The sequence below is a fragment of the Castor canadensis genome, chromosome 7 (genome assembly GCF_047511655.1).
Source record: "Castor canadensis chromosome 7, mCasCan1.hap1v2, whole genome shotgun sequence".
NCBI lineage: Eukaryota > Metazoa > Chordata > Mammalia > Rodentia > Castoridae > Castor > Castor canadensis.
The window spans coordinates 152,241,461-152,269,341 of NC_133392.1; the positions used below are offsets into that span (position 1 = coordinate 152,241,461).

General features: G+C 49.8%; 1 protein-coding gene across 3 annotated transcripts in view; it reads right to left on the reverse strand.

Moving 5' to 3' along the window:
- Kazn (kazrin, periplakin interacting protein) overlaps nucleotides 1-27,881 on the reverse strand; it is a 1,020,937-nt gene that overhangs the window by 198,804 nt on the left and 794,252 nt on the right. The window contains exon 1 of one of the 3 annotated variants that reach the window (XM_074081295.1): nucleotides 2,926-3,008. The exons of the other annotated variants lie outside the window; for them this stretch is intronic. The gene's annotated coding sequence lies outside the window, so the exon portion shown is untranslated. Of the gene's footprint in view, nucleotides 1-2,925; nucleotides 3,009-27,881 lie in introns of those variants that run through there. 3 annotated transcript variants of the gene reach the window in all.

The window sequence follows — 27,881 nt, forward strand, 5'->3', positions numbered from 1 at the left end:
CTGTGCCATTCCATTTATGGGAAATTTCCAGCATAGGCCAATGTATAGAGATAGGAAGGAGATTGGTGACTGCCTAGGAGTGGGAGAGACAGGGGTTGGGGGTAGCGTGGGCAGTGATGGCAAATGGGTCCTGGGTTTTTGGGGGGGCTGATGAAAAAGTCCTGAAATTGATTGGGGTGGTGGCTACACAACTCTGTGAATAGACCAGAATCCACTGGACTGCACATTTTGAATGAGCAAATTGTCTGGTATGTAAATTATATCTCTATAAAGCTCTTCCAAAGAGAAAGAAAAAAAAAAAACAGGGTCCTCTTGCCAGCAGAAAAAAAGTAGGGGAGGGTTGCTCAGACTCTGGATGGAAATGGCTGTGTGGCTTCACCCTGGCGATGAGCAAATCAGTGAAAATGACAAAACATTTCATTGGGAGAAAGTTACTGAGTTTTTTTTTTTTTAAACAGGTTTCCATTGTGTAGTGTGGCCAGTCTTGAACTTGTGATCCTCTTGCTTCAACTTTCTGAGTGCTGGGATAACAGGTGTGTGTCACCATACCCTGAAAGTTACTGAAACTCTAATGAGCCAGTGAACACCCCCAAGTCTGCAAAGAGTTGGCCCACAGAGTATCTAAGAGGCCCTTCCAAATCTCCTGAGTTCCCAGTTCTTAGAGCATCAGTGGCCACGCCCTCCTCTGGGGCTTGTTGCAGCCAGAAGTGGCTTCAGGGGGCGAGTTTCTTTCTACAGATGTCCTATGTAAACCCACAGCAGTCACCTTTTGACACAAATGATGGCAACCTGAATGTGAGCTAGCTATTGGCCATACACTAAGCTCCCTGCTTGATATACACTATTTTGTCTTACTGTTGTAACATCCTCTGAAAGGGGGATCACAACCCTATTTTACAAAGGAGAAAAATGCATTTGAGATGACCAACGTGACTTGTGTGTGATCGCACTGCTGGCATCTTGACTCCAAGCCCAATGGGTTCCAGAACCTGTGCCTCCACCTCTGGACATGGCTGGCTCCCTCCTCCCCACCTGATATCTAACCCAAATCTCTCTTGCTGCACGGAAGCCTACTTTGTCTCAATTTGAGTGCAAATTGGAGTTGTCTGGAGAAAACCCCGTATGTGGCTGGGGACAGTTGCCAAATCATCTCTTGGTTGTCTCTGTTGACCTTCACAACTCCAATTCACTCACCTCCCAAAAGGAAGCATAAGATGAGGACAAGAAAGGAAGAAAAGCCCGAGTTTGCTGATAATTTTTTTTTTTCTGGTGGCACTGGAGTTTGAACTCAGGGCTTCATGATCGCTAGACAGGCACTCTACCATTTGAGTCACTCTGCCAGCCCAAATCCCGAGTTGTTGAATGGGAAACTGTATATGCCTGGGTTTACCCTGGAAGAGCAGGCGTGATGGCAACTGTTCTTGTGAGCATAACTGGAGACTTAGAAAACACATAAGAAGTTTAAGTCCCTCAGAGACTAGAACCTACACCACAGGGAACTTGTACTCACTGTCGTTAATGGTGGAGGTGGGGAAAGTCATCTCTGGCTACCTCTTCCCCTTTTGCAACCCTCTCCCCAATTTCCGTGCCCAATAACCTTCTGAGAGCCACAGCCTCTCTGACCCCTTCCCCAGGGTTTTATCTTTGTTACATTTCATAGCCCGGATCTTGCAGTAATAACTACACAGCTTAAACCCAAGCCTCCCAGGATACACCCACGTTAGTTCCTACCTGCCATGGCCCAACTTGCATTCCAGTCACTAGCGTGCTCTTGGTCAGCACATAACCAGTGACTATACCATCACGCTGGTGGCATATTGAAAATCAGTCTCTCACCACACTGCTTTGACAGGGCAGAGAGAGCCAGGCTTCCTCTTCCCTTTCCCAGGAAATTTCTGGTCCATTTACAAAGGTGAGCTAATGGTCCTTGTGCACTGAGACAAGTTCTGTTTGGTCTTCGATATTTCCATTTGTAAAACAGAACCATTCCTTCTTATTTATTTTTTTCTCTCTGGTGATGGTATTAGAGCCCAGGGCTCATGTGAGCCAGGCAAGCACTCTACTGCTGAGCTATACCCAGGCCCCAAATCATTCCTTCTTCACTGGGTTGTGCAAAGCTCCCTCCACCCTCCGACACAGGGCTGCTCCATGTAAGCTAGTTCTTTTCCCTGTCCCTGTCCAGGTTGACACCAAGGCTGAGGAAGACCCTGTGACACAGATCATGGGTGCTGGCTTGGTGGACCAGAGTGCCTCACAATCACCTCAGGGATCCACTTCAGGGCAAGACTCCACTTTGTGCTCTGTCCAATAAGGTGGCAGATGGATGAGAGGACAAGGAGCATCGGGGACTGGTGAAGGCTGATTCCACCCAGAGCAATGTGCCACGTAAGAATAACTTCCACCGTGCCTCCCGGAGCTAGACATTAAGGCAAGGAACTAGACAGAGGGAACATATTCTATTCCTACAGCCGAAATCAATTGGGTGAGTTAGAAACAGGCTGCTCACAGCACTGGCCAATTCTCCAGCCCCGCTACCTTGACTTCTGTCACAGGGCTCTTTTATTAACAACAGCCCCCGCCTGCTGCCTGCCGCCTGCCTCCTCTGCATTCCAGGTCTGCTCTTACAAGAATAACTGCACTCGTGTGTCCCTCCAGCTGGTCTCCACAGCCAGGTGAGGTTATGCCCACAAAACACTCCACTGTACTATTTTTAAAAGTCTAATTTCTAAGAACAGCTGGACTCCAGGAAACCCAGAGACCACACGTGACTGGGAACATTACTTCTGCCACCCTGGCCTGGGCCTCAAACTTTGTGGAAGAGGCATCTCCCTTCCCTCGGGCAAGTAGGAGTTGTGACCGAAAAGCTACAAAGGAAACCCCCACAAGCAACAGTATGCTGGGTGACACAATGTCACCCAGGCTTACCTTGAACCCTGAGTCCGCCTGCCTCGGACTTGGGAGCAGGCCTGATGAATTCCCACCTTGGCTCTGCTCACCCCTGCTCTGCGATTTAAGGCAACTTGTTTCTCCTCTCTGGCCCCTCACCTGTGACGTTTAGCTCAGTGCAGCTCAGCCAGCATAGGGCTTACCTGGGGACCAGATGAAAGCCTGATTTGAACTCAGCAGGTCTGAGCAGGGCCTGAGAATCTGTATTTCCAACAAAGTCCTGGTGGCCCCAATGCTGCTGGTCCAGGGACCACACTTTGAATAGCAAGAGGCTAGGTTCACGGATATAAAGATGTCTGAGCTTGGCACGAGGACACACGCAATAAAAGGAGATTCTTATAGTCTCATTACAGGGCAGAAAAAGCAACATTTCTGATCAGAGAAGTTGCAGTCCCTGCATCCCTTTCGTAGCCACTGCTTGGAGGCTCACATCTGTCATCTCTTGCTAGTGGCATGAACTCTGGTTGAATGTACCCTGCCAGGCCATCTGGCCCTTTGGAGCTATGCCCAGCACTGCTGGTCCTGGCACGGGCAGAGGCTGGACATGCTGACCAAGCTGAGATGGGGTGAGGGCATCCAGGCAGGGGCCGGGCCTGCAGGAGGGGAGGGGCTGGACCATTTGATGGGGCAACACTCAGAGCTGCTGCCTTCCAGGTGGGACCTGGCTCAGACTCCTACCCCATTCCTGGCCCTCTGACACCTGACACCTTTGCTTCACCACGTGACTGACTCAGGGCTTCCAGTTCAAGCCAGCTGCGTCCACACCCGCTGGGCCTCAGGCCAGCTTCCAGGCTGTCTGTAACCCGCTGTCCACTCTGAAGCCCCAGAAAAGCCAAATGCTCAAATGTCAACACCTGGAGCTCTCTGGACGTCAGGCCTAGGGCAACAGTTCCAGGAGAGGGAAAAGGGAGGGGAGACAGGGATTTAGAGAAGGGGAGGAAAGGTGGGGGGGTGGGGGCGGCCCAGATCCAGTCCCATGCCCATTTCTTGAGTGTATGTCTCAGGTACTGTCGTCTCACTTTCTTTTTCCTTTTTTGTAGTACTGGGATTGAACCCAGGGTCTCTTGCATACTCTGCAAACTCTACCACTTAGCTACACCCCTAGCCCTTTTGTTTCTATTTTGTTTTTGAGACAGGGTCTCCAAAACTGTGCCCAGACTGGCCTTGAACTCATGATCCTCCTGCATTTGCCTCCTAAATAGCTGGGATTACAGGCATGTACCACCACGCCTGATCTATCTCCACACTTTCTAAGCATCAATGTACCAAGACAGGCCTCACTACCCCACTTTCCAGCTTAGAATGCTGACACCAGAGAGGAAAAGTCCATGCCTGTGTGGTAAGGAGAAGAGCCTAGATTCAAAGCCCAGCAAGGTGACCCCAAAAGCCCACCCCTGGCCCCGCCCACAGTGGGAGCCCCTCAGTGTGCCGTGGCTGGAAATGCGGAAAGGAGTAAGCCCTGGGGTAGGTAGTGTCCTTGAGTCCTACCTTCACTGGCTCTGTCTGCCCTCCACATAGCACCCCTTCTTCAGGCCCAGGCTTGGTCCCTGAGGGACTGGTGCAGGGTCTGGGGTGTGTGAGCTTCTGGTCCAGTAGTTGTCTCAAAGGCCAAGACAGATGAAGGCTAGCTGCTGGGAGTGAGTGGATGCTATGAGCTGCCACCACAGAAGGCAGTCCCCACTGCATATGTCCACATGGACTTTAACAATATTGTATTCATCGGCTGGTACCCTGGACCACAGTCTCCAGGGCTCTGGTGGTCAGGGTAGCAGGGCCACGTTCCCTGGGCAGGTGGTACCTCCCCTACCATCTTGATAGGACTTTCCAGGTGAAACCTACTGGTGTGACGGTCGCTCATTCAAACATTCTGTGATTGCCTGATTTGTGCTGTGCATCCTGCTGGGTGTGGGAGCTGCACAAAGGACCCTGCCCCGTCCTGGAGGAGTTTGCACTACTGATAGGATGTGTGTGTGGCTGGCAGAGCAGTGATGGGGGAGTGGAACCTACAGGTCTGGAGGCTGCCAGAGTTCAAATCCTTGTTCTGCCTACTAGCTAGTCACATTGGGAAGTAACTCCACCTCCAGAAGCTGGGGTTTTCCCATCTGTGAAATGGGGACGATTTGGGGAGCACCTGTCTCCTTGGGTTGGCATGGGGCTTTAACAAGATAACAATCTGTTTGCCATGAACAAGTCATGGAGGACCAACCTCATATGGGTTGCTCAGCAGGGTTGGGGTGAGTTGAAGGCCAAGGTCATATTGGCTCCTGGGTAACCTGCCCCAGTTTTTACACATTCTGGAGCAATCTGGGGCAAGCTTTCTCAATATTGAAGAGTAAGTAGCGGCGTGAGAAGATACAGGGCCATAGCTCAGTGGTGGAGAGCTTGCCTAGCATGGGTGAGGCCCTGGGTTCCATTCCAGCACCGCAGGATAAAAAGGATCTTAACAGTAACAAAGCAAAAACATCCACCCCAGAACATCTCCATGGCACGCAGTAGCTGTGTAGTGGCTTCGTGAGGTGTCATGGGCCCTGCTCTGATGCACTGGAGTGAGATGAGGGACTGGGAGATGCCCTCCCTGTAAGGAAACAGGAATGGAGGACAAAGGTGACAGCCTGGGTCCTATTTTTAATTTTGATGAAAATGGTCTCTCTCAGAAGCTAATACTCTTTAGGGTCAACATCTTGGAGGAGACAGCGTGAGCTCTGGAATGGGTCCTTCCTGGCTGCAAGGGGATGACAGACAGGAAGCTGTGCTGGGATCTTAGCCAGGTTCTGAAATATGGATATATATTTTGGTGGGACCGGGGTTTGAACTCAGAGCTTCATGCTTGCAAAGCAGACACTCTACCACTGAGCTACACCTCCAGTCTATTTTGTTCTGGTTATTTTGGAGATGAGGTCTTACAAACTGTTTGCCCGTGCTGGCCTCAAACTGCAATCCTTCCAATCTCAGCCTCCAAGGTAGCTAGAATTACAGGCATGAGCCACTTGTGCCTGGCTTCTGATAGCTTTTGAATGGGCTCTGGTTACAGAATTCCCCAAGCTTTTGGGGTGGCATTCCCCAATCCTGTACCTGTAGGTCCTACTATTTTTTGAGCCTGATTCTAGAATGTGGGGTTTCTGGAAACATACATATGACATTAGAGTGGAGACGAGAGAGTTGAATGTGCTGTGTCTCACACCCAGTGCAGTCAGTGCTAGCTGCTATTACTGTGGCTGATAATGGCAGTTAGAATTAACGGAGATGGTGGTAACACACTCTTAAATGAGGGTCAAGGGAGCTCAGTGCTATCTTCTCTATGGCCAGTGACCTTGCAACTGATCACCATTCCTAGAAATCAGCTGGCACTGCATGACACCCACTGTATACCAGGTGCCATGCAAGACTCTGGCCATCAGAGCTGAATGAGCTCCTGGGGAGGCAGATGTCACCCAGCAGTCTCACTCATCTCTGCAACGGCTGAACAAGGGAGGCTTGGCTGCCCTGGCTCAGCCTGCGGGTCTGGAAAATGAGGGCAGGGACCAGCTGATCTCAAGTCCCAGTGCGATGCCCAGCCTGACTTCCTCAAGCCACGGTGGTGGGTACTGTTCAGTGTGTCCCACTCCATGGGACCCCCCGCCCCCTTTCAAACCTTTGCCAGCGTCTGCTTCCCAGGCACTTGGACCTGCCACACACATGCTCTCGCCCACTTGGCCTCGGTGCCACCCAAGGAAGACGACATGAATGTCCCATGTTCACGCAGCCCTTGATGAAGTGCCAGCCTGGAGAGATGATGTATTATGTGCTGGATGGATGGCGACATTTTAATCACTCATAGGCAGAGCGGGTAGCTGCCTAATGGAACTGTCAGTCTCACTGACAGTCGGCAGCTGCAGTTTCAGACTCTGAGTGGATGTTCGTGCTTCCCCTGGGGCAGGGACCGCTGCCGAACTCCGAAACAAAGGCTCCTGGATCCCTGCACACACGAGCTTCAAGGGGGCCGCTGTCTTCCCAGGCAAGGAGGAGTCCAGTGTCCCTGCCTCCCTCTCCAGTCATCAACTCCCATCAGTCCTGTCCAGGCACGGTGTGGGGGGGTGGTGCACTGTCCCCACCTTCCAGAAGACAAAATTGAGACTCAAATTGCTTCAGAGGCAGAACTCCTCCTTGGGGTGCCCCAGGTCCTAAGCTTGTTGATATCATGGAGAGGAGAAGGTCAGAGAAAGGCAGGAAAAATGTGAGAAAGGACAAAAGAAAGGAGATCCTGGAAGGAGGGGAGGCTCAGGAGGGTGAGAACGTGGAAAGGGAGATGCAGGAAGAGATCGAGGAGGAACACACCCTAGTGGATCACTGCCTCCTGGTCTGGTCCTCAGATTTGTACTTGTCACTCACGTATATGTGATACTCATTTATGCATCCAGCCAGCATTTGTGAAGGCCTGCCATGTGCCAGGTGCTGTTCTAGGCACTGAAGCGGACGCTGGCAGGCAAGGCAGATGAGCAAAGCTGTGCAGGAGCAATGCACCTTGATGGCTCCCATCCACTGCCAGCACCACACAGGTGTGGAGCTGCAGAGATCACAGGGAACCTGAGGCTGGGGTTGGAGCATAGAGGCTGGAGGCAGAAGAGCTGGCATCTCCTAGGCCTTCCACCCCTCTTCTGCTACAAACCCCAAACAATCCCAGCAATAAAATGACAGACCTGAGCCTCTGGGCAAAATAGGGCAAAGACAGCCAGGGTTTGTCCTCTGCCAGTCTCTCCTCTCCTGGGAGGTTGACCATGCCACCCCCTGAGCTTGTGGCTCCCTGCATTGATTGATAACTGACAACTTCGTTGGCGGGCTCAGGTGGCTGGCTCCAGAATGTTTTGTGAGATCAGCGTGTGGCATAAATCTGACAGCTCAAATTCTGGAATTGCGTAAGCTTTTAAACATATTGCCAGCATATCTTTTATTTTTATTGTGCTAGAAACACAAACAAAAACAGTCATGATTTGTCCCTCAATAAACAAAGGCAGTAAAAGAAAGAGGGAGAAAAATCATTACTCACTTTATATTCCCCGCGCCTACTTCTCGATGTTATATAGAGAAGGTTATAAACAGCCCACTTAGGGGGGCTGCCTGTCCCTGCTGCCAATACAGCAAGGAAAGGACTGCCCAGTTTGCTCACTGCCAGGGGCAGCAGACTCAGACCCAGGTTCAATGCAGGTCTGCAGCTAGCCAGCTGTGCAGATTCAAATTAGTCACTTAACCTCTCCGAGCCACGGTTATCTTCCTGTGCAGAAAAAATAAAGTTAATAAACTTGGAAATGCTTAGGTTAATGCCTGGCATGAAAAGGTGCTCAGCATGCAACAGTTATCATCACCACGGTCAAGGGTAGTGTTGTCTACAAAATGAGGATAATAATTTCCCAGCCCCGAGGCATGGGTTGTGGGATGCGTGCTCACGGGAGGGCAAATAAGAAAAGCTTTGTAACTGTAGTGTGCTGTGCACACAGAGAGTTTGATTAAAAGTGACTGGTGGCATATTCTGTTTCCTCCTGGTTTGTGTTAATTTTACGTCTATGTGCAGCCACCTTTCTCTCTCTCTCTCTTTCTCTCTCTCTCTCATTGTTCCCTTCTTTGCTTTTTTCCTTTCTTCTCTCTTGACCTTGGGAACTTAGACAGTTGGATCTTAAACTATATTCCTTGGAACCGGTCTAAGAAAAAAGGCTTCACAGTTAAGTAAATTTGGGAAACACTGTTTTCAACAGTCTCCCTTTCTGCAAGGATTTTTGGCAACTTTGTCATGCTATCATGCATCCTGAGTCCCTGGGAACTACATGAGGCAGCACTTCCAAGACACGTGGCTATAGAACTTTCCTCCCTTACGTGGGTCATGAGAATGTGCCAGTGACTTCCAAGTTCAGGAATTGTATGTGCTGCCTTTGCTCAGAGGCCCAGCTTCCGTTAGGCTGCTCCTAGCCAGTGGTGGGGCACGACAGGGGTTCAGTTAGGTCCACTCCGGGCAGATGCAGACCTTTTCTGACAGCCATCTTTGGCTTGAGGATCCCTGGAAAGCTTTTCTGAACCTCCTCTTTGTATACACTGTCTAGGATTCTTCTGCCAGCTTTCCTTCTCTCTCCACCACTCTGGTCTGACTTCCACTGTGGTCTGATGTTTCTTCTCCAGCTCCCTCTTCATTTTCCCTCATATGTGCATGCCCTCTAAAAAAGTTCTTGCTTGTTTAATCTCATCTTAGTGTTTGCTGCTTGGAGGACCTAAACAAACACATACCACTTGAAGCTCACAGGTGTACCACAGGGTATGATTTGTGAAACTAAAAGCTAGAGCCCATCAAGGACTCCAGACTGAAGGAAGGAGTGGCTTACTACATCCATCCATCCATGCATCCATCCATCCATCCATTCACCCATCCATCCATCCACTTATCCAACCATCCACCCATCATTAATCCATCTATCCATCCACCCATCCATGTATCCATCTCTGCTTCCTTTCTTCCTTCCTTCCACCTTCCCCCCTTTCTTCCTTTCATCTACCATCTACCCCTCCAAGCATCACCTACCCATCCATCCACTCATCCATCCACTCAAACCACAATCAGATACCATGGTGGAACCCTGGGGAACCCAGTGAAGATTCCAATGGTGGAGCTGTCAGCTGTTCAGGCTGCAAACCCCAGAAGAAGCCAAGAAGAGACAGTGGACAGAGCATGGTTTCCTCCTTGCTGGAAAGGAGTCCTATCGTCTGAGATGAGTCCCATTCAGATGGAACAAAAATATATTCTACAGCTGCTCACATTTTCTTCATTGAGAATAATCTCATTGAAATCCTGGCTCTGGTCCAAAGGGATGCCTGAGAGACATACCTCTTCCAGCACATGTCTGGCCAGGCTGAGAGCCCAGGAAGGATGTTATTTTGTAGAGCAGAGCTGAGAAATGAGAAGGGTGTTTCAGGGAGTTACCGTTCATATGGTGAGGGAGAGGAAGTGGAGGAAAGTAAATAAGAATTGCCAGGCACCTGCTTGTTCCAGACATTTCACCTGTAGTGCCTCATCTCACCCCAGCAGCCTTTGTAGGAGGCAGTCTGGTTATTATCCCCATTTTACAGATCAGGAGACTAAGGCAGGCTCTGGGGCTGGGCCAGTTCTGCTGTTGGTAGAGATGGTCTCCACCTATGCTGGCTGTTAGAGACGTGCTAATGAGAGCTCAAAGCAGACACTGGACTAAGAAACTGAATCCCTCCTGAGAACATCTGGTCTCCACATCTGGGAGGTAGAGAAAGAGGGAGGAAGTAAAACTTCAAATGCTTTTTAACCCTATGATAACTAGACCATCTTCTGTGGGAGAAAACCACTCCAGGTGGCAGCAGTGTCGTTCAGCAGGTCTCTGAGCAGCTGGGTGAGACACTGTGGTGTGGTGGGCACATTGACTCCAAAACACCGGGAGGCAGGGGGGTGGGTCCTACAAACCTAGACCAACAGGAGGGAGTGTGGAGAGGAAAGCCATTTGTCAATGGCAGCAGGGCGGCGGGAGAATGTGTCATTAAAACTCTCAGTTTACTGAATAAAGAGATTGAAGCCTGCCAGGGAGGCAGGCTTGCTGAAATCTTTCCCATCTCTGGGTCTCCGCTAGGCTGGTTCCTGTTCCCTGGATGCCCTTCCACCCCAGCCTTGCTGCCCAAATCTCTCATGAAAGGCCATCTGTCCTCGTGCCAGCTGCCAAAAGGCCATCTATTCCATAAAGCCTGGTGTCTGCCTGCAGCATTCACCAGAGCCAAAGTTCTGAGCTCAGGGCTCCCCTCATCTTGCCCTCTGCCTAGAAAGCCATTCCCCTCCACCCAGTTTCTCCCCCAGCTGACTCCCGACTCATCCACCTTTAGGGCTCAGCCTAAATGTCACCTCCTTAGAGATGTCTTCTCCCCCACCCAGATGGATCCTCACTAGTCTTTGGCTCCTTCGTGGATCCTTGGTCTAACACAGAGCCTAAGCACAGAGTAGGAACAGAGTTGAGTAGGACAGCCACTATTGCTTGGATCTGAAATGTCCCCTAAAGGTTCTGTGAGATGGAGGCTTGATCTCCAGGGAGGTGCTTGGGAAGTGGTGCAACTTTTTCAAGGTGGGGCCTGGTAGGAGGTCCTTGGGTCACTGAGGGCATGTCCTAAAAGGGACTGTGGGAACCTGGCCTCTTCTCTTTCTCTCCCTGGCCAAGAGGTGAGCAGTTTTGTTCCACCATGCATTCCTGCCTTGTGTTGCCTTGCCACAGGCTCCAAAGCAATAGTATCGACTAATTATGGTCAGAAGTCTCCAAAACTGTGAGTCAGGCTGAGCACTGGTGGCTCATGCCTAGCTACCCAGGAGGCAGAGATCAGGAGGATCGCAGTTGGAAGCCAGTCTGGGCAAACAGTTTGAGAGACCCTATCTTGAAGATAACCAACACAAAACAGGGCTGGTGGAGTGGCTCAAGTGGTACAGTGCCTGCCTAGCAAGTGTGAAGCCCTGAGTTCAAACTTCAGTATTGCCAAAACAAACAAGCAAACAAAAGCCTGTGAGTCAAAAGAAATCTTTTCTCTTTATAAGTTGACCATCTCAGGTATTTGTTATAGGAACAGAGAGTGACTAACACACTAGTCCTTCTGGGAGATTCTGAGTGGACTGCTGGGCTCTATGGTGAATGTGTTTTTTAATAAATATCAACCCTGATTGTTGGTTGAAACTGTAGGCGTGATCCAATTACAGTCAAGCACCAACCATGTTGCAGGGCTGAGTCAAGAGCAAACTGCATATTCAGCTGTGGTTCCATGAAACTCTAGCAGAGTCGAGCAATTCTTATCACTTAGGGACATAGTAACTTTGCTATGTCATAGTGCAATGCGTCCTCCTGGGTTTGAGGTGGTGCTGCTGTCTAGGGCAGGTAAAAGCAGTAGGGTTACCGTCCGTCATACTTGAAAAGTGGTAACAATTGTCTGCGTTAGTGGGATATGCAGTCACCACACTACACTTTTAATCATTACTTAAGAGTGTACTCCTACTTATAGAAAGAAACGTTTACAGAAACCTGCAGTGGCCTCATGCACCTCATGTTTACTGTGTCTCTCGACTGCATCAAGAGGCCACATGGACTGCTTGGCCTAGACCACTGAGGTTTTTGAAAATACACTCTATGATGCTCAGGACAAAGTCACCTAATGACACAGGTCTTGTAACTTGTCCCCAGCATTAAAGGGTGCCTGACTATATTGGGAGGACTGGGGAGGAGTAGGCAGAGTGCTTTAGATTTTATCCAACCATCATAGGACACCAAGAGACAATGTCTTAAATGGATAAACCAAGAAATAGCGATGTACCAATTATTTCAAGTTATGGAGATTAGGAGCAAAAGAAGCAGCTGAAAATGTGGGAAGCCCTTGGCTCCAGGGAGTAAGAGTCAGGGGAAGGAGAGGAGGGCATGGGACCAGCATTTTCCATTACCAGCCTTTTAGTACTCTCTGATTTTTAAATTATGCACATGTATTACTTGAATAAAAGCAAAAATTAAACAAAAACTAAGAAAAAAAATCAAAGAAAAAAAATCCCAGTGTGAATTGTATTGCTTCTCTCTGATCCTTCCTTGTAACGGGCCCTAAAAAGATATTCCAGCATCAGGCAATCATGTCACATGGAGATGCATGCTGGGGGTACTCTGAAATCACGCTGATTCCACTCAGCCCACAACAACCTGAGAGATTAATGATGGGGTGGTGGTGGTGGTATTTCACTTATTGAGATAGGGACAAGGGACACACAGGACTACTGTTTAACAGGGTAGGGCAGAAAGGCCCTGCCTGGCACTGCCCTGCTGGTGCCATGGACTGATGCTTGGCTCTGAGCATCACTGGGCTGTGCTATGGTTTGGGTAAGTGTTCCCCAAAGCCCATGTGTGGAAGGCCTGGTCTCCAGCCAATGGTGCTATTGAGAGGTGGTGGAACCTTTGGGAGGTGGAGCACAGGGGGAGGAAATTAGGCCATTGGGGGTGTGCCTGTAAACAGGATATTGAGACCATTTCCCCTTCTCTTTCTCTCTGATTCCTGGATGACATGAGGTGAAGGCTTCCTTCACCACACACTCCTTACGATGATGTGTTGCCTCACCACAGGCCCAAAGGCAACGGGGCCAAGCAACCATGAACTGAGATCTCTGAAAATCATGAGCCAAAATGAACTTTCCCCCCTTATAAGTTGGTTCTCTCAGGTACTTTGTCACAGTAATGGGAAGCTGACTAATACAGGTCTGTTTGACCCTGTATGTCTGTCATTATTCTGGAAATAAGAGACAACATGACAGATGGATCCACCAGTGGGAAAAGAGAAAACAGACCAGGGCATTTATTCACGCATTTAACAAAAGATGAAAAACCACCTAGTATGTGCTAGGCCTGGCTTAAAGGGCTGGGTATAAAAGGGGGAACAAAACAGATGGAAATCCCCTTTCCTCTTGGCACTTGCATTCTTGGGAAGGGAGGTGAGGCAGAAATAAGGAGGGCAAATGAATAAAATACCACAGTAAGATGGAATCAAGAATGCAAGGAGGGCACTGGAGGTCCTAGGAGGGTGGTGGTAGTTTCAGAAGGACTTGCTGAAAAGGGCACATCTCAGCACATCCCCAAAAGGGCCAGAGAGACACGTCTGCAGTTATCCAGACAGGCTGGAGGGAGGAGTACAGCTGGCCTGTGGGAGGATTGGCCAGGAGGCCTGTGTGACTAGAACAAGGTGAACAGGGAGAGTAGAGGGAATGAAGTGAGAGAGGGGACTCAGTAGGTCCAATTCATTCGCAGGGAGGTTCCAAAGTCAGTGGTGTGCTGGTAAATGTTTAAAAACTTACTCTTTAAACAAACAAACTGCTCTGTTCTGTAGCATTTGCTGATTTCTGTGGTGTAAGCATTCCAGTGTGGGGGCTGATGGTGACACACCAACGTGACACAAGGTTTCTGGGTGCACAGCTGAAAGGGCTGGGCATGCCTGGCTCCAGAACCCAACAACCAGGGTGCCCCGTTCATCTAAACACTGCTGTGATCTTACAAAACCCCTGCCTGCCCCTCTCTCAGGGGCTTGCACTTAAATGGACAAAGAATACCCTATTTCATATTTGAAATATGATAGGTGCATGGAATGCAACCTACCATGATGCTATTTGTAAGTGGGTCACCTGCAAGTCCACATGGTGCCACCTGAGCACCTGGCTCCTTGTGTCTCAGGCCTTTGCACTTGACATTTAACATGTGCAATTGGCTCTTTCTCATTGCTGGGGTATCAGCTCCCTGCCCTGAGTGTCCTTCTCTGGCCACCTTTACTGAATAACAGTTTTTGGTCTTCTCTACACCCCATCACTCTTCACACTATCATTTAAATTTTTCTTTACAGAACTTATTCCAACCTTAATTAAAGATCTATCTATCTAGCATATGTATCATCTGCTTAATCATCAATCACCTATCTATAAATCTATCATATCTCTATCTATCCATCTATCTATCTATCTCTCTACCTATCCAGCCACCCACCCATCTATCTACCTACCTATCCATCTATCATCTACCTATCTACCTACCTACCTATCCATCTATCATGTAGCTATGACACATACATGGGGATGACCATGGTCTTTGGCCTCTAGCCACCTGCACTGCTGCATCCATTTCATGTCCCTACACTGTGTCCGGCACATTGCAGGCATGTACTTTCTGCATACGAATGCAGGACCTTCTGTCTGAAACCCATGTACAGACCCTAAAATAAACAGCCCTGTATGGATTTGAAGGCTTCATCTCCACTAGGGGAGCGGCGTGAGATCAAGAGGTGAGTGCGTAAGACGTGGTATCTGTGCTGGCCCAGGAGGGTGTGGTCATTCTGCCTGGATGAAGGTCAGATTTTTCAGGGCCACCGATGGCTGAATGGCAACCCCTACTTAATACAGTGCAGACCATCATGGCCAGAGCCCCTGTCACCCACCAAGAACAGCAAGAGAAGTTTCAGCCGGTAGTTTACAGTGTGATCTCTTCTGGGCATCAGGAGGACCTTCACCTTGGAGTCTGTGTTTGAGAGAAATGGAATGGGCTGGTTAAAAGTCTCTCCTGTGCATTTGTATCCTCAGACACCCATTCCAGGGAGGTGGACCACAGGCCCCAAGTGTTCAAATAGGACTTGCAGGTGTGACACAATGATTGGCAAGGATTCCAGGTGTGAGTGGATGCTCTGCCCCAACTTTCCAGTGCTCACAACCTCATCGTTTGATGACTATTATTTAAATCCAGGAACTACTTGTTATCTACAGAGGAGCTCCTCCAGCCAGCTGGCACCACGTGAGCCCTGTTCTTGACTCACTCAAGAGTCCGAATGATTCTCTGTCTGAAGCAGCCAACAAGAGCCACTGAGGTAAGGCTGGCCAGGTGTCTGCAGGGAAGGGTGGTGATGAGGGTCAGGGAAAATAAAGGGTGGGGGTGGGGTTGGAGGCCCAGTTTGGCACCTGACTGGAGCCCCTGTAGAGTGGGGATTGTTATAATGCTCAGTGTGGATCCAGTGGGGTTTTTTGTAAAAGCAAAAAAAAAAAGCACTTTGTAAAGCAGGTGCTCTATCGCTTGAGCTACGCCTCCAGTCTTGAGTGGGTTTTAAATCTGCTTTGGTTAAAGTTCTTATTCTTGGCTTAGCTGTCACTTGTCCTAGAAAGTTCCTCGATGTTCTCCAAGTCTGTCACACGTTCCTGGATAATTCTGTATTCTTTTTTCTACCAAATGCAATTCCTGGTTTCCACTAGGCCCTCGTTAAATATGTGTTGAAGGAATGACTGAGCAGGGAAATCCAAGCCACCCACAGCCCTGTAATTCACGGTCTTGAGTATGGGGTCATAGGCTGTCTACTCTATTTCCAGCCTCTCCTGCTTTCTTGCTAACAGAACCTCTGCGTCTTCAGAGTAACAATATACTCAACCTTCAGCAAAGCCAACCGGGCTATCCACCTGTGTTCCTCACTTCCCCAGTCTCCCGTGGAACAAGGGTGGCCATGTGACCCCACTGCAACCAGTGAGACATAAGTGGAAGCCTCCTGAGTGCTCTCCTGATTCAAAAAGGGCAAATGCTGCATCTTTTTCTAGCTTTAAATACAAATATGATGCCTGGAGCACCAGCAGCTTACTTGTAACCAGGAAGCAACAAGCCACCCACCTCTAGATGGCACCTGGAAAGGAGAGGGGCTGGGTTACTAAAAATGCTGTTGAGAAGATACACAGTCCAGTTCTGCGGACCACTGGATTTCTTGTTTGGTGGGAAACAAACAAAAGGTGCTTTTTGTGTAAACTTCAGCTGGAAGCGTTCATAAAGGATGCAGTATTTTCATTTTTGGGGGGAGGGATTTAGGGACTGCTACCCCAACATTCAATCGCCAACTTGGCTGCTCCATAGTTGGGGACTTTCTCTTCTTGGTTCTGGGACTCTGTGGAGTAGGAGTCGAACACAGAGCTCACATGCTCCCCTCTCAAGCCAGGAAGGATCTAATTACCCAGTGATTATGGCAATTATTCCATCCAATTGATCAGTAATAGCTGCAATTCCTGAGCACACTTTCCCATGACTAATCTGCTACGTATTTATTGCCTATACTTACATAAAATAGGCTGATAATAAGATTATTGAGATGGATCTCCAGGGTCCTGGATATTTACACAGTGACACATGCTTTCGCTGTATTATTTATGTTGTTTTGCCCTTTTGTAAAGAGAAGGCGTTTATTAACATAAAACGTAACGATCACAATTCTGAAAGTTCCCTGAACTGTGACTACGATGCCGGAGATGGCACAGAGAGCTCGGGGATTGATCGCGCATGTCTGCCACAGCCTTGGATGGCTGAGTTATGGCACATGTGTTGTATTTGTCATGTCTGGGTTAAACATCGGACTTCTGTTCTGAGCTACTTAATTTCACCTCATCCTCTTGCTAAGCAGACAAGAAGGGGGCACAGGCAACTTTTATGCAAATGGGGAAGGAATAAAAGGAACCCCAATCTACTTCTAGAGTTTCCCATGATGGTATGCGATAGTGCCCAAGATGGAGCTCCTGTTCTGCCTTATAAAGGCCATCCTTAAAAGGGCTGAGGGTTTATAAACACCACAAACATCTCCATTTGTCAACGGTCCCCAAAGGTCCATCCAGAAAACCCAAGGTCACCAGCAGAAAGACCCTTAGCTCCTATAAGGTCCTGGCTGAGTGGCCCCTCGCCTGCCCTGGAGGTTCATTCCTAAAGGGCTCCTTTCTGGACCCTGCTCCCTCTCCCCAAGAACCCCAATCAGTGTCTGAGCACTGTCCTTGGCAGGAAGGGTGGGGCAGACAGAATTCCTGTCCCCAGAAGCTCAGAGTTTCTCAATTTGGCCATCTCAAGTTTCTCAATTTGGCCACGAGCTCAGTTGGATCCCTGTGGCTATGGTCACAGATCACTTCTGAGAACAGGTGCTCTGAGTCTATTGGGCCAATAATTGTCTATCTTGTTCCCAGGGGAGGGAAGGGACAGGCACCTGACACCCGCAGAACACCCAGCGCGGACAGTGTCTCAGGTGCGCACTATTTTATTTAGCTCTTAAGGGGCCTAGGAGGTCAGGTTATATTCCCTCAGTACCAGCAAGCCCCTGAGGCATGGAGAGCAGGCCAGCCCCAATCACACTATGGCAGAGCCTGAATGTGAGCCCCATTTGGTATGACCCCAAGTCCCTTTTCATTGTACTAAGTTGTCACCCGTGAAAACAACAGCAGGTGGTAAGTGCAGGAGTTCTTCCCCGCCAGGATGCCCAATGGTAAAACCAAGTCCGGGTTCATCCTGAGACAGGTGCCTGCTGGTTCCTGTGGGAACCAAGTTGGAAAGAATCGCAGTTGTTGTCCTGGAGGAACTTGGAAACAGGAAAAAGGGAGAGAACCACCATTTTGAGGAGGAAAAGAAGAAGGAGGGTTGGGTGGGAGCCCAGGCTGAGGAAGCTCCGAGAAGGAAGGTGGTGGCCCTGGAAACATGGCAGGCACCAGCCACCCCCAGGGAACACTGAGGGAGCACTGCAGGGTTTTCTTGAAGTTGCAGCCTGGTTCCTGGAGGGGTAGGGGGGCTCTCGGGCATCTCAGGGTGTCGCTGCAGGTGGTTTGGCCTTGGGCACAATTGTGGGGACAGATAGTGACGTGCCATGTCTAGTTGACTATTTTTCACAATTCAAAAATCTGCTGAGATAAATCCATATGGCCAGCTCCAGTGCCTGACAATGTGACAGATTCCTGCTCATTCTGAGGACTGCAGACATTAGCACATCTGTCGTCAGGTGCTGGGACCTTTCCCCTTCCTCTCTTCTATTCCTGCCTTTGTGGTCTGGAAGGAACAACCCATGGGATGAGGCACAAACCCGGGGCTTCCATCAGTCAAACATTTCCATGTGGCTCCCCAAAAGACAGGGGACTCGGTGGTCAGCTTGGACCTGCTTTTCTAGGTCTTGGGACTGACACCAGGGCCAGCCCCTTCCTACTGTGTGACAGTGGATGATCCAATTAGCTTTTTGGGGCCTCATGACCATCGTCAGAGCCTGCCAACTCAGAACATGTTCACTGAGCACCTGCTGCGTGCCAGGCCTCTGGTTAAGTGTTGGAGTCTTGCGTGTCCTCCTGGAGGCTTTGGGACAGAGCACTGACCAATGGCAACAAATGACAGGGAGGTGCTGTGGCCTCAGAGGCTGGGGAGCAGATAGGTAGGACAGAAAAGCCAGTCCTGAAGAGACAGTGCACACAAGGTGAGGAACAGGGAGCTCGATCAGGTGACACAGGGACACGTACAGTTTGGGGACCAAGTACATGGGCTGTAGAGACAGATGGATTGGGGTCCAATCCTAGCTCTGTCATATCCTAGCTGTGTGCTCTTGGGCAAGGAACTAAGTCTCTCTGTGCCTTAGTGTGCAACTCTGGAAAATGGGGGGATGACAGAGCAGCTGGCTCATTGGGGTTTATGAGAACAGTGTGAGCTGTCCACAAAGGGCCCTCACACCTGGAGGCAAGGATGTTCCTTTCACACATGACATCCTAACAGCACTTCTGAGTCCCACAGCCAGCATTAACACACGCTTAAATGAAGCCTCAAGAGAGTGAGATGGGGAAGATGTAAAACGTCAAGGAAGGAGTGTGGTGGGACAGGGTGCGAGGCGTTTTCTGGGAGGCCTGAAATGCCAGGCAGAAGACAGCATCCAGTGGGGGACCGCAGAAGCAGGGTGACGAAGGAGCAGAGCACCACGTCCCTGGGGCTGCCAAGTTGCCCCAACGCACATTGTAAGGCTGCTCTGTCTTTGCACCTCCCCTGCCTGGCAGGGTCACCCCGGGCCTTTAAATGAATGTGGTTCCTGAAGCAGGTCCCTGTTGAAGCCTGGGGCCTTGGAGAAGGCTGTGGGACCACACAGACCTCAGGAAGGCAGGGCTGTTGGGTACCACCAGGGTGAGGAACAGCACATGAGGCTCTGTGGACGGGCAGAACGAAGAGCTCCGTGCTCTGCCTCAGAGTCCCCCTCGGTGTCCTTGCACAAGGGCCTCATCCTAACCAGCCACTGCTGGCGGGGCCCACAACAGACACCCACAAATAAACACATCTCAGAATCAAGCCAAGAATTCACTGCCAGAAAGCGTAGGCAAGTGCCACGGGCTGCTTCGCACGGACGAGGTGGCAACACTGAGGCCTGAGGAGGTGATGACAACAATCGTGAGGTCAGTCACGAGCACAGTGACATAGGGAGCATTCTTTCCCAGACAGCACCCACTGCCTAGTCTTCTTAATCCTCAGACCAGATTTATGGGGTGGGGAAAGTGGCCACTGGATACCAAGTTGCACAGTAGGGCGACTAGAGAGAGTGATGTGCCCTGTGTAACTCAAAAAGTGAGAAAAAAGGATTTTGAATGTTTTAAACATAAAGAAGCAATGGAGGAGACTGATATGTTTACCTTGATTGTATAATGTACACATTTATGAAAACATCACAGGCTACCCCATCAATATGTACGGTTTTGTTTTTCTGTGTCAACTCAAAACAAATTTAATGCCAGCCGTGGTGGCACATGTCTATAATTCCTGCACTGTGGAGGTTGAGGCAGGAGAATTGTAAGCTCAAGGCCAACCTGGGCTACATAGTGAGACTCTGTCTCAAAAAATCCAACAAAAAATTTGATTAATGAAAAATCACAACTTTATGAATAATCAGGGATGGTCAGGGTGTGTAATATCCTTGCTGCCTCCCAGGGATGTCCTTATGAGCTCTGTTGCCCACCTGGACTGCCGGGTGCCAGGCAGATCTGCTGACTTCTCCATGCCTTCAATTTGATCTGAAGCAGGAGCCACGAGTGGTCATTTCCTACAGGCAGCTTCCAGGACAAACAGTGCATAGATTTTTATGACAGTGTCTGCAGAAAAAATTCATGCAATGCTGACCCAGGTGTTCCCTGCCCCTTACCTGTCCTGGGCCTCTTCCTCATCCCTTCCTCCCTCTTCTTTCTCTGCAGGGTCCCTATCTTGCTGAGAGGAACACTAACCGAGCTAACCAGCCCTCCTCTTGCCCCGCACCCTTGCCTGAGTTGGGCTCCATTCTCCTCTTTATCTGCTCCCCTGCCCTGGTCTCATTTGGCCCAGGGCTCCTCTCCCTGCTTTCTTGGAGGACTAACAGTTAGTTACCCACCCCTCTCAGACCCCCACTCCAGGTGACATTTGTGACACTGGCTTCCACACATTATCTGTTACCATACCCCACGCTGTATCAGCTCCACCTTCCCTCAGTGCCTCCACTTGGTACAACTGGTGTCGCACAGAGGATCCTTCATTGTGTGGGGCTGCCTGCACATCAGGTTAGTACCCCTTCTAAATGCTAATAGCTGTCCCCAGGTTGGGGACAACCAAAGACACCCCCGTATTTCTGAACATTCCCATTGGGGAGATGCCGGCCTCTGTTGACTATTCCATTTCTACTCTTAAGTTTCCGTGCTCTTCAGGCTGTGAGGACACCAATGGGGGGGGGGTTCAGCTCTCTAGCTCCCTCCCTCTGGAGCCGGCCCTGCCCTCCCAAGGGGCCTTAGGCAGCCATTTCAACTGCATGACTTCCCTGTGAGGTTCCAGGAGGCTCAAGCTAGCTGCAGTGAACTCTCCAGCAACCCAGAACTGGGATCAGATGTGATGGGAGGACCCTGCCATGTGGGGCTCAGAGGTGCAGCACCCCCTGCAGAGGAGGCTGCTCCGGGGAGGGGCAGAACAGATGAGGTGCAGGGGGAGCCCCCAGATGATGCTTCCCATTCCCTAACATCCCTCACTTGGACTGAGAAGCACCCCCTCCCCAGGGGGACCCAGGGCTGAGCCACTTTTCTTGTCACTCACTAACTCTGCACACATGGGATTAGGCCACTGAGATTCCCACTAGGGAGAGCTGGGGAAACTTATAGAAAGTTGAAATGAAAGAGACAGTGGGAAAAATGTCCCCTTTTGAATTAGATCTGGCCTGTCTTCAAGAGGCAGCCATCTTGAGCAATGGAGGGAACCCACTAATGACAAAGCCAGGCTGGAGGAGTGGACAAAATTTTGAACTCACTGTGGAGGCTGGGAATGAACCACCTGGGCTCGACCTCCTACAGGACCCCCCTCCTCCCTCAGGACTCCCTTCTGCCTTCTCCTTCAGGATTTCTACCTCTGTGGGAAAATCCATTTTGTTCTCATGGAGGAGCCATATTGAGTAAGGGTCTTCTGTGGCATGAAATGACATCCCCACTAAGGCATGAGGACAGAGGACATGTGGCTTGGGGGTGGGGGTGGAGGAGGGGCTACTCCCCATATCCTGGCCCCTCCCCGAGGCCTGAAGCCCACCTTAGGGTTCCATGAAATTCCAGGGACTTTCCAGTCAATCCTCCTTCCTTCACCGCTTAAACCAGCAAGGCAGATTCTGTCGCCTGAAACCTACAGACCCAGAGTCTTCCTAGGTGACCTTTCCTTTGTCTCTCATTCTGCTGCCTGCCTGAATGCACAGCCCCACGCTCCACCCCCCAGCACGCAAATCAGTATTTGTAGCCCAACGCCTTTCCTTCCCAAGTTGCCCTTTCCTTCCCACTGCTGCATGGACTTTTCTGCTTGCATTTTCCACTGGTAACTCCACCTCTGTGGGTCACCGGTGACAGGTCCCACCAGGTCCCCCGCTGAGATGAAAGCTTTGCTTTTCTGGACTTGGCCATCAGGACCAAGCGTTGAAAGAAGCAGAAGGATGGTGAAGACACCACAGAAAATGGTTGTTCAAAAAACACATAGAGCCTGGTTTGCTTTAGCAGCTGTGGATTGTCTGAGCAAACAGACTGGCTGGGAGGTGGTCACTATTTCACAGTGTAAGGGGCCAGGGCAGAAGCAACATCTTGTCTGGAGTCAAGAGCCCTGGGTGTGGCGGACCCCACTCTGCTCTTTGGAGCGTTCTTCCCATGATCCATCACGGAAGACAGCACAGTCCTGCTGCTTCCAGCTCACCATCCCCAGTATCGCCAGGCTGTTGGAGCTGTTATTCACCCCAGATTCATCTTGCCTCTGGTCTCTTTCCTCGCGTTCTTCTTCAAACATCCCTCCCCCGCACAGACTTTCGGGGCCACTTCTTGGTCTCTCAGGCCCTCCCCAGGATGACTCCTTTGCTCCTCCACGGGGATCTTCCACTCCATCCAAACCAAACCATCCCTATTCCCCTTCTCTGATCCGTTCCTTACTCCAGCCTGGAATGCCTCCCTCCCTGGGAACTTTGCTTCCTTTAGAAATTCCATCCTCCAAGATTCAGGTCAAGGACCACAGAGTCTCCTGGGCCAGGCATGACCATCTTACTGGGGAAAGGGTGGAAACCCAGCAGTTTGAGGGCCTGCAGCTGTGAGAACAAACCCAACTGGAGTGCTAATGGAGACCTGTGGAACGCATCTCACTTGCCATAGCTGGCAGATAGATGCAGGCTCCTGTGACATCCAAATGACTGGCCCTTGGCATTATAGATGGCTTGGGGAGCAGAGGCAAAGGCTTAGCTAAGTAACCCTCAAACAGCCCTGGAGCTCCTGGAACCCACTGTGGCTCTTGGGCCTTAGCACCAGAGCCCTGTGTGGTTCTGAAGCCATGCAAGTTCTCAGGCCCTGGAGCCTCTCCTGATCTGAGCCTCTGGGAGGAGCCAGAAAAGTGGGTGCACAGTTCAGGGGACACTGAGCATGATAAGGCTGGAGAACCAATGGACTAGGCAAGGAGAAGAGATAGAGATGGATGGATGGAAGGAAGAGTGGATGATTGATTAGTAGTTCAATACATCAATTGATTTTTTTTGTGTGTGCCCACACTGGCCTCAAACTATTAATATTTCTACCTCAGCCTCCAAATGCTGGGATTACACACATGCAACACCATGCCCAGCTTTATCCATTTTTTGAAGGCATTGGATTGGCTCCCAAGACTATTGGGGCTGTCATGTCTGAAATCTGTAAGGTATGGAACTTAAGTAGGATTTCCATCGTACAGTCTTTTCTTTTTTAGTCATACTGGGGACTTTTTTAGTCATACTGGGGACTGCCTAGTAAGTCTTTGAGCTTACTAGGCAGGCACTCGACCACTTGAACAATGCCTGCAGCCCTCTTTGCTCTGGTAATTTTGGAGGTAGTGTCTCTCTTTTTGCCCAGGCCTGCCTGTACTGAAATCCTCTTATTTTATGCTTCCCACAGTAACTGGGATGACACCACTACACCCAGCTATTGGTTGAGATGCGGTGGTGGGGGGGGTCTCACAAACGTTTTGCCTTGGATCTCAATCCTCTCCATCTCAGCTTCCCAAGTAGCTATGATTACAGTCTGAGATGCCAGTGCCTGGCTCCATGTTACAGTCTTGAGGAATGATTGCCTCACTCTTCAAGAAACTGCAGTTCCAAGGAAAATTATAAATCAGTGAAGAAAGAAATCAAAGAAGACATCAGAATGTGGAGGGACATCCAAGCTCATGGATCAGCAGAATCAACGTTGTGAAAATGGCTCTGCTACCAAAACAATCCATATACTCACTGCAATCGTCATCAAAATTCTAGCGACATTCTTCAGAGATCGAGAAATCAATCCTACAGTTCATATGGAAGCAAAAAAGACCTTGAACAACCAAAGCAAGCCTGAGCCAGAAGAGCAAAGCTGGAGGTATCACACGCCTGACTTCAAACTACACTACAGAGCCATAGCAATAAAAGCAGCACGGTACTGGGACAAAAACAGACACGAAGACCAGTAGAACAGAATAGAAGACCCAGGTGTGAATCCACGCATCTATGCCCATCTGATTTTTGACAAAGGAACCCAAAACATGGGTTGGAGAAAAGACAGCCTCGTCAACAAATGGTGCCAGGAAAACTGGATATCCACATGTAGATTGAAACTAGATTCCAGTCCCTCACCTTGTACTCGCATCAATTCAAAGCGGATCCAAGACCTTCATATAAGATCTGTAAGCCTGCAAGGGATGCATGGGTGGTCCCTCCCCCTCACTGACCTTTGGCCTCTAGTTGGATTCGGCCAATAGGAGGCATCAGGGCGGAGAAGATGGGGAGGTCCCTTACTATTGCTGGAGGTGGTGTTTGCACATTTCCAACTCAAAACCCCAACTCCTGCTGGGTCACCTCTCATGTCACACAGTTACCCTCTCCCAATCCTGGTGACTGCTCCGCGTCCCTTGTCCTGGGGACCTGGAGGAGGCATCAGCTCCCAGAATCCCTTGGGTTCCATTCTATCCCTGTGTGTGTTTCTCCAGATTCAAGTTGAACCCTTGTTAACTCTTCTCAAAACATCCAGTTCAAGCAGGCCATGTGATTTTGGCCAAGACCCTGACCATGCATTCTTATAACACACATAGGACTGGCCACCTTGTGATTGGATGACTCCCATCAACTGAATCCAAAGAGAGAAGAGCAGCCAAGACAGGGAAACGATCTAGTAGCCCATCAACCAGCAAATGAGTTAATAGTGATGTGGTACATATACACGATGGAATACTATTCAATACTGTTCACAAAAAAGAAGGAAATCTCACGTCATTTGTAGCAACATGAACAGAACTAGAGATCACTGAGTAAAATTAGCCAGCCATAGACAGAAAAGTGCCACATGGTCTCACCCGTATATGCAGTGTGAAGGGTGACCTCATAGAAATTGAGACAAGAGTGGTGGTTACCAGAGACTGGGGAGAGTAGGAGGGAGGAAGGAAGGATGGGGAGAGGGAGACCAGTGGGTACCAGCATTAGTTAGATGGATTCTGGTATACCATTGCATTGTAGGGCCACTAGAGAGTGCCCTGCGTATCTAAAAGAGCCACACGAAAGAAGTTTGAATGTTTTCACCAAAAACAAGTGATGAATGTCTGAGGAGACACATTTAATCTGATTACGTGTGTATACACATGTACACATACTTGATCATGCATGTAGACAGACGTCAAAGCACCACATAGTATTCCATTAACATACCCATTTTTAAGGTACCAGTTAAAAGAGAAATTCAATTTAAAAAAAGGAAGAGAATTTTCAGCACAGGGTCGAATTTTAACTCCTAAACACTTTTCCTCAAACTCTTTGCCAGGCAGTGATAAAGGCAGGAGGACCCGAGGACACAGAGAGGACAACATCAGGTATGGAAGGAGTTAAGCTCCCAAAGTAGGGATGGTCAGCGCGGCGCTTTGCAATTTTCTGCCAAAATATTTAAAATGAAACAGCTGTGTAGGAGCAAAACTGCTCAGAATGGTTCCAGCCTTGAGCACAAACCGGAACCCTTCATGTCCACTATTTCAGGGACTGTGTAATTGCTCTAAGCCCCATTATCTTCCTGAGCAGTTGTTGAAGTGTCATTAGAATACCAAAAATGAAAGGCTAAATTCTTCTGTAGACACAATTTTAATAATGACAGCTTTTCCCTCCTAAGAGAGGCCCCACGGCTGCAGGATGGCACAGAGGCTCCCATGGCTGGCTTGGGTGCTGGCAGGCTCTCTGAACATCCTCTGGGTTCCCCTGACCAATTCATGTTTTATTTTCTACCACATGAGAGAGGAGAGAGCCATGCATGTCAGATAATGGGACATTACAAGAACCTACTATGTGCCAGCCCCTGTTTCAGGCTCTGAGACCATAAGGATGAGCAAATGTAAGAAGGTGACCTTGGGGATGTTTGTGTCCCATCATGCTGGATTGTCACTGTGCTGAGTGACGGGTTCATGAGGACAGAGCTACAGCTTGGTCATCTTTGTATCTGCAGTATGCAACCTAGGTCAAAGAGTGTTTGTTGAGTGACCAAGACTTCACAGAGTGCTCACAATGGGCCAGGAAGCTGGGATGTGACCACACCAAGATGGACCCAGACCTTGCCTTCTTGAAACTCAAAGAGGGATATGGTGGGGGCAGTCCATTACCAAAACAACGAATGGCATCAGAAGGTACTGGGTATTTGGCTGGACAGTCAACATCAGAGCACTCGGTCTGGGGACTAGAGGAAGCAGTGCCTTGATGGCACACAGCAGCAGCCATTGAGAGGTAAGGGGGTGTTTTCTAAAACTCCAGCCTAGTCATTGCCAGCTGTTGGAACTTGGGCAAGTTACCTTTCCAAACCTCAGTTTTCCCTCTACAAATGGGACTGGTGCTACTTAACTCGCAAGGTACTGGGGAGAGCAGATTCCAAAGACAGCCCCCTCAACCTCCAGTCCCTGGTGTCGCATCCTGTGTAATCTCTTCCTATAGGATGTGGGGAGGACATTAATATGTGTTTAAATCTGTCACGTATTTATCTCCATCTGTGTACGTAGATACATATGCATGTATGCACGCGTCTATCAGCCGTCTCCATTCACTACGCATGTGTATCTAGCTATCTTTTTTCCTTTGTTTGACAGAACTGGGGTTTGAACTCGGCCTCACACTTGCTAGGCAGGCACTCTATCCCTTGAGTCACTCCGCCAGCCCCTATCTAGCTATCTCTATCTATACTCCTTTCTATGTATTTGTTTATAATGTACATATATCTCTATGTCACTATCTACTACCTACTTTCTGTCTGTCTACTACCTACTTCCCTTCCCATCTACGGCCACCTGTGTCCACACCCTGGAAAGTTCCTCCCTGTTGGCTCCTAGAAGTCAGCAGCCATGAATTGGAGGCTCATACTGAGGAAGCTGGGCAGCCTCTTGAGCCCGAGGGAGGCCACCCTGCATGTGCCAGGCCCCTGCTCACATGAATCTGATAACAACCCAAATGAATATGGAAGTGGATTTGTCCCCAGTCAAGCTCCCCTGCCACTGGCCCACACCCGATTGCAGCCTGACGAGCCGAGCCTGGCCTGGACTCTTGACCCACAGACAGCGAGGTGGGAGATGCATGTCACTTTAGGCCACACGGTACATAGTCATTTGTCGAACAGCAATAGACAAGTAACAGATCCCTGGTAGAGTGGCTGGCACGCAGCAAGTTGGAAGGACAGAGGTGAAGGGAGGCAGAGGAAGCCTGATGGGTGAAGCCACCCAGACCTCTTCTTGTCCCCCTCAAACCCCTCAAAAGGGGGCATTCTGAGAAGCCCTAGCTTTCTACAGCAGCACCAGAGGGTGCCTGGGTTTGGAACAAGAAGTGCCACCCAGGGGCCCTCCTAGCAGGGTAGCTGCTCCGAGCTCTGAGTGCCAGGGCTCCCTCGCTCCAAGGCTGGCAGCTGCTACCTTGGCATTGAGGAGAAGAGCAGGGAAATGACGGCATCCTGTCTGCCAGGACCTGGGGACAATGATGCCGACATAATAGACTGTCTGCCGTCTCATCACCATCTGACATGGGACAAATGTGATGTTGGGCAGAGTTCCTCAGGCTCTGTGAGGCGACAAGGTGGCAGAGCGTGGGCCTTGTCACTGCCCGGGTCTGTGGGCCCAGCAAGGGAGGCTGGGGCA